The sequence below is a fragment of the Protopterus annectens genome, chromosome 9.part0 (genome assembly GCF_019279795.1).
Source record: "Protopterus annectens isolate FY-2018-M chromosome 9.part0, PAN1.0, whole genome shotgun sequence".
In the NCBI taxonomy this organism is placed as follows: Eukaryota; Metazoa; Chordata; order Ceratodontiformes; family Protopteridae; genus Protopterus; species Protopterus annectens.
In genome coordinates this window covers 298,644,194-298,658,703 of record NC_056743.1, presented here as the reverse complement: position 1 = coordinate 298,658,703, position 14,510 = coordinate 298,644,194, and the positions used below count along the sequence as shown (strand labels likewise).

The following is a 14,510-nucleotide window of genomic DNA, read 5'->3' as shown; positions in this document are numbered from 1 at the left end:
CTGAAAGAGATCATGATTTCTTGATTCCTATGATCACTGCCTTCAAGTTATTCACTGAAGAGAGACATTTATAGACTTGGTTAGCAATATTACTTCAGTAACTTGGAATAGGGCTGAAGTGATGTTTGATTTGAAAGACAAAAATGTTATCTGCTACTGGAGCTGTAAAGAAATGCTGATATACATATGAGCAACATAACTGTATATAGCTGTGAAGAAACTTAAGTGTACAATGTTACTAGCTAACACTGAGGGATTAAACAGAAATACATAATTTTAGTCCAAAGTAGACACCAGAGGTTGTTGCTGTGGAGAAAGGCTCCTGTCCTATCAGGTTTGGTACAAATGGAGTGCTTAGAAGACTTCACAACTTCAAAAAACACCAGACTGAAGGTAAGAAGAGATATATGCTGAGATGGCCAAATTATGTTTTGGTAGGACCTTTCCTATTAGCACCCACTGAGAAACTTCAGAAGGAAAGGGGGTTTACACTCTTATAAAGTCACAACTTACTTATTTTATTTATTTATTTATTTTCCAGTTCAAGTGCTAGTCATGCTTATTACAACTACTAACATCTGTTACATGAATAATAACAATGCAAACCATTATTTTTTTATTTTATTATACTTCAAACAACTACATAAAAAAGGAATAAAAATAAGTGAATAAATACATAAACAATTGTACAAAAGTCATAGTGCAGGTAAAAAGGTTCACATTAACATAAAATGTGGTCCAATATTTAAAATATTAATTATTGCTATTTTTCACTTAAAAATACTTTTAAGATCTACAAAATCTTCCACTGTCTGGGTAATAGATTTGCTTGTAACTACTAAAACTTCAGATTAGTAAAGGCTATTATTTGTTTTATTTCATGCGGTACTGGAACACTTATATGGGTAGACCTTGACAGTAGACAATTATCCATGGGTCTAGGGTGTTTTTGCTGGTCTATGTCCTGCCTCATATGTGCCTAGCACTAGCTATGACTGGTTTAACACAGGAAAATTATGGTGTGTTCTGCCTCTGGGTCCAAAGAGACATGCACTGACTGTCTAACCCACTGCTCCAGCCTAATATCTAGATTCTATGAGCAACAGCTTCCACCAACACTCAAATGGAGACGGACATCAGCACAATCTCTCCCCCCATGATAGCAATAACCCATCTTCCCTGCCAACTCTTTCAAATGCCTCAGCCACTAATCAAACTCTGGTAACCTGGGTCATAGTCAGGACTTTATCCCTCTATGCCACCGGAGAAGCCTGGTGGTTGTTAAACTTCCTGATAACCACATTAGCCTCTTATTATAATAACCCTGTATATTTTCTATATTACTCATTATTAGAAAACATCACTAATCCTGTCTTATATTTTTATTGTTATTCAAAATCAAATATATATAGGTCTACTTCTAAATTTTGAACTTTCAAATTGTAGACCATAAGACAGAAGTTTTGAAACTTCGAACCATTTACATGGAGATCACTATAATGCAATCTCAGAGTTGGTATATTTAATTAGCAGGGAGTGTGGAGGGCATAGCCCTCCTGCAAAAATGTAAAAAAATATATATTTTTTTATTTAAATTTTGAAGTTTCAAACCTTCTATCTTATGGTCTCAACCATAAAAAAGTTGAAGTTTAGCAAGTTTGAAATTTAGAAGTAGACCCAAATATATATATATATATATATATATATATATATATATATATATATATATATATGGATAACATTCACATTGCCGAAAGTACAGTTCCCCAAACCACACTTTGCCAAGACCATAACTGAATTTACACTTCTCCGAAATGGCACTTTGCTGAAATGGAAAAGAGTTGAACCACATTATCTACTTTTCTCTAATTTCTGATGGGGGCAAGCCCCCCTGGACCCCCCCTACCCCCTGCTAATTATATAATCTAACTCAGAGATCACACTACAGTGACAACAGTATATTTGTTCATACATACTGCAGTGTGATTGCAAGTGCCATTTCAGAGAAGTGTAAATTCGAAGTTATGGGTTAGGCAAAATATAGTTCAGAGAACTGTACTTTCGTCAATGTGAATGGGAACCATATATATATATATATATATATATATATATATATATATATATATATATATATATATATATATATATATATATATATATATATATATATATATATATACACACAAACAATGTTTGAGACATATATATATATATATATATATATATATATATATAGAATTATAGGAGATTACTAGGCTATTGACCATGAGGTCATTTTAAGCTTAGTCATTTCAACCCAATGTAATACCATACAAGTGCTAGTCAATACTCAAAATTGCATTTATTGATAACTGCCTATGTCCAGGAAGGTGGTGGGCACTATCCCCAGTAAGAATGTATGGTGCCCCATCCACTTGTCCAGATTCATCTTGAACAATGTCATACAGGTGCTTGTTTCTCATGAATTTGTAGCCTGATCCAAAGACGTGGCAGCAGTTGGGAGATAATTCTGTCCCTCCAGCATGTCCTATTTAAGTTGCAGGTCATATTGTTAGATACTTCTGAGGTCTCTCTCATTGCTGCATGTGTTTTGTATGGTAAGGTGTATGAGGTGTTATACTCAATTAGGGGTCAGATAAGTGCCGAGTACAGGGGGGTTATAACCTCTTTTACTCTTGAGGTGATACTTTTACTAATCAAGAGTGCTATGTGGAAAGCTTTCCTTACTACAGTAGACACATAATGGTCGAAGTCAACCTGTGGTCCCAGGTCCCTTACCACTTCATGGGTACGTAGGGTATTGTTGTTGATTTGACAGTGTGAAGGGACATTGTTTGTACCAAATGATGGTTTCTTTGCATTCAGTTTAAGACCATGACTAGTATACCAGTTGCTGGTCTGCGCGAGACCCTCCTGGAGTATATTGACATAATTTGGGATTCAATGATTGTACCTAGTTTGCAGTTGTCTGCAAACTTGGTCAGCCACAACCCCTTAGTTTTGACCATCAGTGATCTTGGTCACACTTTCAAAGAAATCTACCAGATTTAACAAGCAAGATCTGACCTTCATGAAGTCGAATTGGGCACGATTCAATGTTTTGGAGGTCACCTATGTCTTTATTTATGGGGTCCATAATGATATGTTCCATGGCCTTACAGATGAGGCTGATCAGACTTATGGGTCTATAACTCCCCGAGCCTGTAGCTAGGCCACCTTTGTGGAGTGGAATAACTTTAGCTGTTCTCTATTCCACAGGAACAAATCCTGTGGTTAAGCTATGATTGAAAAGGGTACTAAGTGGTGATGCTACTTCAGGTTTTAGCCTGTTTAAAAGATAGGCTAGAATATCATCTGTTCCCGTAGAGGCTGTATTTTTTGCCTTGGGCATGGCTTTGAGGTACTGCTCTTCAGATATGTAAGGTGGTGGGGAAGTTTGGGGGAGGGCTTGTTGTAAGTTAGAAGGGTATAAGGGAGTGAAATGTTCTCCAACCCTATCTGCTAACTGGTTTGCTCTCTCTCTGGGGTCAGTGCGTGTGACACCATTGGCCACTAGTTCTGCACATAGATGGATTCTACCCTCTAGGTTGTGTATATAGCTGCAAAAGGCCCTATGGTTATCCTTGGCAGTACTTGCTAGGTTTCTCTCAAAGGAGCTCTTGGAGGATTTGACAAATTGTCTTATTTGCCTGTTGAGGCTGAGGAGGGCACTTTTCCATTGATGGGGCCTTGCCTTCGTTTTCTTGGACAGCAACGTTCTGCATTTATTGTAGAGGTTTTTGATGCTAGATGTCCACCATTGCCGACTGTTTTTGCTTGGGGCTCTGGCATTGATTCTTTCTAGTACAACAAAGTTGCTACACTTATGCAAGTGATTGTACAGGGCTTTAGTGTAACCTTTGGCACAGTGAGCACTTTCAGCTTAGGTTGAGGCTTGGAATTTATTCACACCTTTACCTAGGAGGGTATAGTTTTGCCTTGTTGATACTTTTTAGTCTGATTTCACCCTTTGTGAGTTCTGGTGTTAGTGTCATTTCAAAGGTGAATGATTTTTGGTCAATTTTAACAATTTAGGGTCCAACAGTTGCAGCAGTGCACCTGTTTGACATGTTGGTGAGGACCAGATGTAGAATGCTTGTTCCTCTTGTCAGTGTATGGACAATTTGTTCCAGGGCATTTGAATTCACAAAGTCAAGGAACTTTGGTGCTAGTAAGTTTGGGCTAGAGTAGGTTTCCCAGCTGATGATGGGAGAATTGAAATCCCCCATAACCAGTGTGTGTTCTGTAAAATTTGGATTGTCTTCAGTTTGGTTAAGTAGGCTTTGTGGGTGCCGTGAACCATGGGGGGTCTATAACTGGCTAGGCCTTGAATGGGGACTTATCTACTGTAACCTGGACCTGGAGTAACTCCATGGAGTTGTCCAGTCTAACTAGATGGGAGGTGAATTAATCTCTAATATACATTGAAACAGTGCCTCCTTTGGTTTTCATATGTTCGTTTTGCAGTCTAAAGGTGTGGAAGGCATTGTAGCCTTGTAGGGCCGGGATACTCTCTGAGGCCTTAAACCAGATGTCTGTGACTGCACAGACTTCTACATCTTCTAGTGACAGAAGCGAGTCCCAAGAGTGCAGTTGTTTGTTAAAGCTCCTAGCAATTAGCAGCATAACCCTTATTTTGCTCAACTGGTTAACTTCACATCTGTAATGTTTTTGATACCTTGCCTAAAAAAGGCACTATGGGGAAGGCAAGAGCCTTTGCCAGCAGTCCTTATATAACACATTATATAAAAATTACATTTTCTCCAAATCTTTGTTTCTTTTATAATCAAATATTATTTTTCTAATACTTTGAATTGTAATATTCATTCTAATTTATATTAAATTTCCTCATCAATGGTTTCATATTCAACAATGAAGTACCCTCAAACACTCCAGTCAGTAAATATTAACAAAAATAAATACATTAAAAGTTAGTAAAGTCATACTATCCATAAATCAGCATTAGGAATAATGTTTTATTATCTACAGTTTTCAAAGGATTAACTAAACAACTACTTTTAAATGTGTCATAGATATCTGTATATTATCTTCCAATGTCTTTCATACGATTCATCCATCTAATAGACCAACATTTTGAACACTGGTGCTAATACATATATTCCAGTATTCAGAAACCCAACTCCTCTTGTTTCCCATGTTTTAACATTTTTCAGTGTTTGGTGTTTAATGCAGTGATACTGACAATTCAAAGCCTTATGTTAGATCACCAAAGAGTTTGCCAACATAATAACTTTTCTCCCATATGGAGTCACTTGCCATTCTTGCATATAGCAAGGGGCTAAGATAATCTGATATACAGGGGAAAGAAAATATAGATTTTACCCCTTATGTAAGCAAACATTGTCCTTAATTACTAATGATGCAGTAGAAAACTTTCCCAGAGGCTCTATGTTTTTGATATAATCTAGAAATTCTACTCCATTAACTGCTTCTATTTTTTATTATTCAGACATGATGCCTCCCTTTATAAGTTTCTTTTTTATTTATTATTTATTTTAGCTACCAAATATATTGCAGAACCCTTAGTCTATTCTTATATTCTATCCTTTGCAAACCATATACTTGCCTTGTAAATAGTCTGTATTTTTCCAGCTTATATACATAGGACTTAGATAATATACATGTTATCCCATCACAATTAATATGTGATCTAATAAGAGCAGTAGATTTATGTGCTGTCGAAGGTGACATTCTCTGCCTTAGATTTCTCCAAGCTTGACCAGTTTGCAGGCTTGGGTCTGGTGAGGAGATTGAGGATGCTGGTGCCATGGAGCACATCATAACACTACCTCTCAACAGCAACCTTTGTAAGCTCTATATATCTGAGGCATCCGTAGTTACATGTGCACTTCTGTGCCTCTGCAACCTTTGACTAAGCAGTATATCTACTTCTCATCAAGCTCTTAATGTTTCTATATTTTCAGTGAGGCTAGGCTGTCTCGCACCCACCAGGATGGGAAACCCATCATCAGCCACATACTTCCATACTCCATCCCTGTGCCACTTGTTGAATATAGGTCACTTTGGTCACACACATTAAGGGCTTTATCCGTCTACACTAGAGGTCAGCTTTCATTTCGCTATTGCAATTTTATCTGGATATAATGAGGTTGTAATGCAATTCGTTCATCAGATTAGGATATGTCAATCCACTTTTAGTCATATACTCATATATGGAAATCAACAGTCAAAATAAATAAGATGTTTTAAATATACTTATACAGTATGTATGAATTCTCTTACAAAATATGCCACATCTACAAAATTACAGAAAATTATTGTAGTACATTGCATATTCTATCTTTGGTTAAATATTTAAGGACGATATTACCCAAGACATCTTTCATGCAGAGTAACCTTGAATATGGGGAAATAATGATGTTTAGAAGTATTTTCATGTTAATCCAAACTAAAAGAGTAGGTACATTTCCATGCAATATGCATACTGTTTATTCTCAGGTGGATAGCTCTCCATTTTGTTCATATAAATTACAGCAGAGCTCATGTGCAGTATCATCATATATCCACATCTATTAATATAATTTACAGGATCTTATGAAGATGTATAGAAATGGTACCTGGCCAAACCTATTCAACACAAAGTAAATATTTAGGAATGTTTATGATGCTGAAAACATTAAACAACTCAGTTCATTTGTTACATATGCCAGACATGTTTATCATTGACAGTCAGCATATTTCATTATCTGCATTCTGAAATCAGCAATAATACCCATCCATAGGAATGACTGTCCAGGTATAAATGTCTTAAAAGGCAGATTTATTTTGATCTTTGATTAATGTTTTGCAAGAGTTAACTATGATTTATGGTAGCAATAGCCGATATATTGCTTTTCACTTTTGAGTATCCTTGAGTGAAAGATGCATTACTACATTTATTTTGTTTAGCAAACTGTTCTAATTTCTTGAGTATGGTAGTGCATCTCACCCCACCAGAATCCATAAACCCAGCTGCAAAGAAAGTATATTAGACTGGATTTTAATGAACAGACACCCTCTCTCTTACAAAGTAGGTATCCTTCCTGATGATATTAGTGACCATTCACTAACCTATCTAGACAAAAATCCTTTATCCCAAATCAAACTACCTTTAAAATCACCCGCAACGAAAAAAAATTTGATCCAGCCAACTTTCAGGCTGAACTTCAAGCCTGTGACTGGTCACCCCTAAGGCACCTGCCAATTGATGAAGCAGTATCCCATTTTAACTCCAAATTCCTACAAATTTTAGAATTCCATGCCCCCTCATGCTCTATAAGAACTGGATACAAAACAGCCCCATGGCTCACTAAAGAAACCAGACAACAAATCCTACAAAGAAATAAAATCTGGTCCAAATGGAGAAACACTAAAGACCCAATTGATCAGTACTTTAGACAGCTAAGAAATGCCACCAAAAAATCAATAATTGAGGATAAAAAAAACAATTTCTTTAAACTCCAACAAAATCACCATAATCAACCCCAAAGCTTCTGGTCAGGCATAAATAAACTTTTACATCCAGGCCACTCCAAAACACCTACCCCATCTGGGTCTTTCCCTAAACTCTCCAACGCAGATTGCTGATGCTTTCAATACCTTTTTTACTGAAACTGTACAATCTCTAGCTAACACCTTACCACTTGTTAACCCTACTCTCTCATCCTCCCCAACTACCTTAGCAGCTACCTTTCACTTAAAACCTATTCCTACAACCCTCATCTACACTCTACTTCATAAACTTAAACCTTGTACTCCCTCAGCTGATCTCCTACCACCTGAATACCTTCAAACTGCTGCAAAAGCTCTTGCCTATCCCATTTCAATTCTAATCAATAGAACCATAACTGAAGGCTCCATTCCCTCACTCTGGAAAATCTCTCACATAATCCCACTTCACAAAGGAGGGAACTCAACTGAACTCTCTAACTTTCGGCCCATAGCCCTATTATCACCACTAGCCAAAATAATAGAAAAATGTATCCATCAACAATTCCTTGACAGCATTCTCCAATATAACCTTCTAGCTGACTGTCAACATGGTTTTAGACCATTCCACAGTACCACCACTGCTCTCCTATCCTTTACAGACTGCATTAATAAACATCGCAACAATAACACGCACTCCTCTGCTCTGTTCATTGACCTCTCTAAAGCTTTTGATATGGTCAACCATCAAATACTACTCAACATACTCAACTCTTTCTCACTTGACACACAGGCATTACAATGGTTCAAATCCTATATGCACAATAGACAGCAGGCTGTCCTTTGGGATAATAACCTATCCAAACTTCTCCCTATTACCCTTGGTGTCCCTCAGGGCTCTATCCTGGGACCTCTACTCTTCTCCATATTCATTAACGACCTTTCTACTAATTTACCTCTACCTACCAGCATACAATACGCAGATGACTCCACTTTGATTTGTAAAGGAACCACCTCATCTGAACTCCAGTCCATCACCCAAACAGTATTTAACCTAGTAGAAAACTGGTTCCAACAACGTCACCTCCTCCTTAATGCAATAAAAACTAAACTATTACTATTTTCTCCAACTTTTAAATCTACCCCAATGGATTTCTCTATTATATCCATTGACGGTACAATCATAGCTCCTGACCCAACTACAAAACTATTAGGTGTATTGATTGACCACAACCTCAACTTTGACTCGCATATTAATGCCACTATTAAAACTGTAAACAGAAAACTTGGATCCTTATATAGGATAAAACCTTTTCTCACCCCAGAAGCCAGAACTACTATTGCCCAGACCTATCTGATCTCCACCCTCCTCTATGCCTCACCAGTTTATACTAATCTTTCCAAAAGCAACCTAAACAAATTGTCCACTTCTTATAACAATATTGCCAGGTTTGCTACTGGGTCCTCATTTAGAACTCATCACTGTCTAAATCTCAAACTTCTTGGATGGCTTGAACTAAATAACCAGCTAGAATTTCAACAACTCTCCATTACCCATAAAATTCTGTACCAGCCTAGTAATACTCCTATTCTCAGTAGCCTCATCTCCCCCTACACAAATCTTACTAACCTTCACTCAGCAAATAAACTACCATCCAGAAATCCCACAGCAAGGCTGGTGATTCTCTTTTCTCTAATACAGTAGGGAAAATTCGGAACAAGCTTCCCACAAAACTTACATCTCTCTCATCATTACCACTCTTTAAAAAGCAACTAAAGATTCAACTAAAAACACAATGGCTTTGTCCTTGTACTAACCCCCCCCCAATATAACATTATTCTATAACTCTCTTCCAATAGCCCTCTTTGCAGTATTAGTTAATTTGTCCCGCACCCCCTTCTTAGTATCTTATTCCCAAGCTGCTTACACTGAATATGCTCCTAACAACCTTGCCTTCTTCAGAGAGCTCTTATCTTTCCACCTTGTATATAAACCAATCTATTTCTTTCACTATGACTGTAACTACTTCCCCATGTACATACATTCAATAATTCTCTCACTTCTCAGTGTTATACACTTTATCATAGCCATTTTACATCTTTACAAAGGCACATTCATACCCAATATACTAATCAAGAATATCTATCTGTTTCCCTTGATAATAATACTGCATTTTACCTTATTAAACTCAGTAGTCACAATCTGTATATTTGTAGTTCTGTATAACTCAATTTGATGGAAAAATTCTTCAGGTTTATGTACTGTATATATTGCATGGACTTTTGTTTGTCTTGATTTATTTAGTTTAAAGTGGAGCTTTTCTCTCCGGTCCTCTACTGAAAATGGACATGTATCCAGTTAGACTAGCCCGGTCAACAAATGTAAAATAAAATAAATAAATAAAATAAATGTTTAAATATGGTAGGTTTCATATTCTACAGCATTTATATAAATAATTTACTAGGACTAGTAAACTGTTATTTCAAACTGTATGATACTTATATTGTTACAATTAACTCTAGGAAGTTTATAACTGTAATATTTTTATTGTGCTTATATTTTCAAAGTCGGGGTTAACAATAGAAGTCTCTCTAAATTTGCTAGTTAATTAGCAATGGATTTGCATTTAACATAAAAGGAATTTTTTTCCTGTTGTTTTCTTAGTGCCCTCCTAGAAGGCTTGGGCCAGGATAGTCGTGCTGATTTGATGAAAGTAATCAATAATCATTATTATTATTATTGTATGCGAGTATCATTACCATCAATCAATATCCTTGAAAATCAGTTTCCGTGAGGGACACTGATCCACTGCACCCACCCCCAATTAGAATATACTAACCACAATCACACAACTGTTAAGGAAAAGGGCAACGTCAATGATCATTGAATGAGGTGCTCCATAATACCGGTGATGGGGGTTTATTCAACAAGACATTTCAAGTCTGTACTTGCCTCAAAGACTGCTTTTTCAGGAAATAAGTAGGAATAATTTTAATTTGTATTCATAAGTGCACTGGATGCTTTATGTACAAATGCAGGTATGGAAATTAATTCAGCTTGAAACATAGTTGTTATTAACTTAGATCTTGGATCAAAATGCATCTTTGGACTTGACAGCAATTAAAATTTCAGACAGTTTTTTAACATTAGTAAAATATATTAAATATTCTTATATATGTTCTCTTACAAATTACTTTAAGAAACATATTTGTCCTATACTGAAAGTTAAATGAGAGCCACATTCACTTGCGAATTGCTTCCTTTGTAAAGAAATTAGTGTACTCTAGTTTATTACATGGTACTGGATTTGTATTCTGCCTCAAAACATTTGGTTTTCTAGTTCATTTCCTGGCTGGGGTACCTTCTGTCCACAGTTTGAATGTCTCCTCAATAAGTTTTCTCTAGGGGAATCTGTTTCATCTCACATTCCAAAACTGTGTGCTGGTGACATTCAAATATGTTCATAGGTAGGTATTAGGCCATCGGCCCTAGGGCCCATACAAGCCTAGCCAAAAAATGTACCCTGGCTTTCGCCACCCAAGAAAGTTATTTTCCTCTGCCCCTGTCGAGCAGAGCCACAGAAGTGATCCCCAGGGTGAATTTCCCATTTCCCATCCAATCCTCAAGATTTTTCTTGGAGTGTGCTAATGAGGAGCTCTGTTTGACATAGATAGGTAGTCTGTTCCAGAGTATGGGAAGTCTCTGGGACAGGAATCTATCCCTCCAGCATGTTCTGTTTATTGTGGTGACAAGGTTTAGGTCCCTAGAGCGTGTAGCTCAGAGGGATTGGGATTTCTTTAAGTGGAGCATGTCCAACAGCTCTGGGTTTGACATAGCTTTGTATGTTAGGCAGAGATCGCCCCTGAGTAGGCGATATGCGATGGAATAAAGCTGTAGTTTTTTGAGACTGTCTGCATGGGGCAGTAATCCTCTTTGTGAGGTATTTCTGTGGTCTTTCCAGTTGTTGTAGATGTCTTGTGAGGTACATACCAAAAGGGGCGTTGTACTCTATAATGGGTCTAATGAGTGATGAGTAGAGGGGAACAATGACCTCTTTTTTGCAGGATGAGAATCCTTTTGTGATGAGATGAGCCACGTAGAAGGATTTCCTGACCACTGTGGCGATGTGATTATCAAAGGAGAGACTACTGTCCACCTGTGTCCCAGGGTCTCATCACATTTTCAGCATTAAGTAGACTACCAGCTATGTGGTAGTTCATGGGTACAGAAATTTTACCAAAGGGGATGACAATACACTTTTTGGCATTGAGCTTCAGGCCATGGCTTTGACACCAGGTATCTGTCTCAGTGAGGCCCTTTTGTAGTTTGTCCACATCGTTAGGAGTTTTGATTATGGCTCCTAGTTTGCAGTCATCTGCAAACTTTGTTAGCCAAAGACCTTCTGTGTTGGCCTGCACTTCAGGGAAGTAGATACCAAACAGGAGAGGACCCAGGACTGAACCCTGTGGTACTCCACTTGTCACTGGTCTGATGTCAGATTTGGAATCTGCTACTTTCACAGTGTGGGTTCTGTCCATGAGCCAGTTGGCAACCCATCTTGTGGCATAGGGATTCATACCTAGTTTAGTGAGCTTATCTATAATTCCAGAGTGGGGGATGGTGTCGAAAGCCTTGGCGAGATCTAGATAAGCTGTGTAAACCATTTTACCCTCATCTATGGCTTTGGTGACTGCTTCAAAGAAGTCAATCAGGTTTAGGAGACATGATCTGCCTTTTACAAATCCAAACTGGGTAGGGTCCAGAGTTTGGAGATTACCAATGTCTTTATTTATGAGTTCCACGATGATACGTTCCATGGCCTTGCAGACCAGGCTCATCAGGCTAATGGGGCGTTAGTTCCTGGGGTCCGTCGTGGCTCCCCCTTTGTGGAGTGGGATAACTGTCATGGTGCACCATTCAGTGGGTACAAAGCCTGTGGTGAGGCTATGATTGAACATGGTACTTAGGTAGGGTGCCAGTGCATTCTGTAGTTCGTGTAGAACGCAGCCTGGGATATTGTCAGGTCCCATGGATGCTGTGTTCTTGGCTTTGGAGAGTGTGTTTTTACCTGTGCAGCCGTGATTATAGGAACTTTGCATTCTTCCGGTATAGAGATGGGCCCTCTAGGGGGGGTGAGAGGGGGGGTAAAGTTAGCACAGAATCTATCTGCTAGGATGTTGGCAATATCAGTTGGTTCTGTATATTTAGTGCCATTGTGCTGTAACTCAGAGCAGATCTGAGTGTTCCCATTTAGATTCTTGACACAGCTATAGAATGCTTTGTGGTTGTCTTTAGAGTCAGTGGCAATTTTGTTTTCGTAACTAGCTTTGGAGGATTTTATGAGGGATCTCAGCTTCTTACTGAGGTTGACCAGGGAGTTCCTCCAATCATGGGACTTTACTCTTTTTTTGCAACAGTTTCTTTCTTCTGTTGTAGAGTTTGTTTATGGCAGAGGACCACCAGATTGGCTTCCTTTTTTTTGGAGGATAACATCTTGATTCTATTAGGGATAGCATGATCCATGCACTCGTGTAAGTGTGCATTTGTGTAGGATTCGGCAGTCATACCTCTATTGTCCATTTGCATGGGTGTCATGAAGTTTGCCACTTCTGTCTTAAGAAGTGTGAAGTTGGCTTTGGAGAAGTTTTTTACGATGGTTTCCCTAATTGGGGTGGGGGTGGGATGTGGATGTCTAGGCTGATTAGCTTGTGGTCGGATCTGACCAACGAGGAATTGACCTCTGGTGTGGAACACCGGTTTCCCATGTTGGTAATGACCAGGTCTAGGATATTGCTGCCCCTGGTGGGGGTGTGAATAAGTTGATCCAAGGCATTGGAATTTATGAATTCTAGAAAACGTTGAGCAAAAGAGTTGGTACATGAGTAGTTTTCCCAGTTAATGGTGGGGTAGTTGAAATTGCCCATTATTAGGGTGTTGGGTCGTACCCTAATACTTTCCAGTTTATCAAGAAATGAGGAGTGTGAATCCTGGGGCATGGTGGGGGGTCTGTAGCAAGCTACAATTTGGATTGCGGTCTTGCCCAGAGTTAGTTGCACTTGGATAATCTCGGATACATTACGCTGTGTAACTAGCCTGGAGGTGTGGATATCCTTAATGAATATGGACAAGACGCTGCCTTTAGTGCTTTGTTCTGGGTTAGGTGGCCGAAAGGTGTGGTATGAATTGTAGCCTGGTAAATGCAGGGGTGCTCTCTGGAGCTTTGAACCAGTTCTCTGTCACTGCACAGATGTCAATGTTCTCCATTTTAAGGAGTGCCTCGAGTGAATGCATTTTGAGGTTTAGAATACCCTCAGATTTTGCTTATTTGTACCTGTTATGGTGGTGAATTTGTCATTTGAACCTTGCCTAAAAAAGGCACTATAGGGGTGGCAAGAGCCTTAGCCCGTATCTGGAATCCTAAGGGCGACAGGTGCAGGCCATCTCTGGCAAAGCATCGTGGTCTGTCGATCATGTCGTCCCAGGCAGACAAATACTGGATCCCCTTAGAACAACACCAGAAGCTTTGCCAATTGTTGAAGTCAATCATTTTGTCCTTGGATTGCCCCTGGATGCATATGTGAAATATATGTGTGTTTGCAAAGGACTGGCATCTTGTCCTGTACTGGTTCCTGTCTCATACCTTACTAAATGTCATGCCAGTCTCCAGCTTTCTGTGACCCTGAATTGGATAGAATGGGTATTCAGAATTGCTGCATGGATTCATGGATTTGTTTTCATGCATTCACCTGGACTACTGTAGGCTGATACAAATGAAAAAAAAAGTGACGCTAAAAAACAAAACAATTATTAAGTAAAAATGATGAGAGCTACTCTCTCATCTTTCTTCCAAATGAGAATGTCCTTGTCACTCTCCAACTTAAACCGTCCCCCTCACTCCACCTTGCACAGACTCATCCAACTACCTCTACCATTACTTCATCCCACCCAAAACAATCCATCCCTTACTAAAAACAAATTTTCTCTCTAATATCTATCATACTATACTCTCCAATCTCAAATA

The 14,510-nt window shown here is 38.5% G+C and overlaps 1 protein-coding gene across 1 annotated transcript in view; it reads right to left on the bottom strand.

The window, feature by feature from the left end:
• LOC122811200 (EF-hand calcium-binding domain-containing protein 4B-like) overlaps nt 1-14,510 on the bottom strand; it is a 1,881,211-nt gene that overhangs the window by 1,550,621 nt on the left and 316,080 nt on the right. The window lies entirely within an intron of this gene.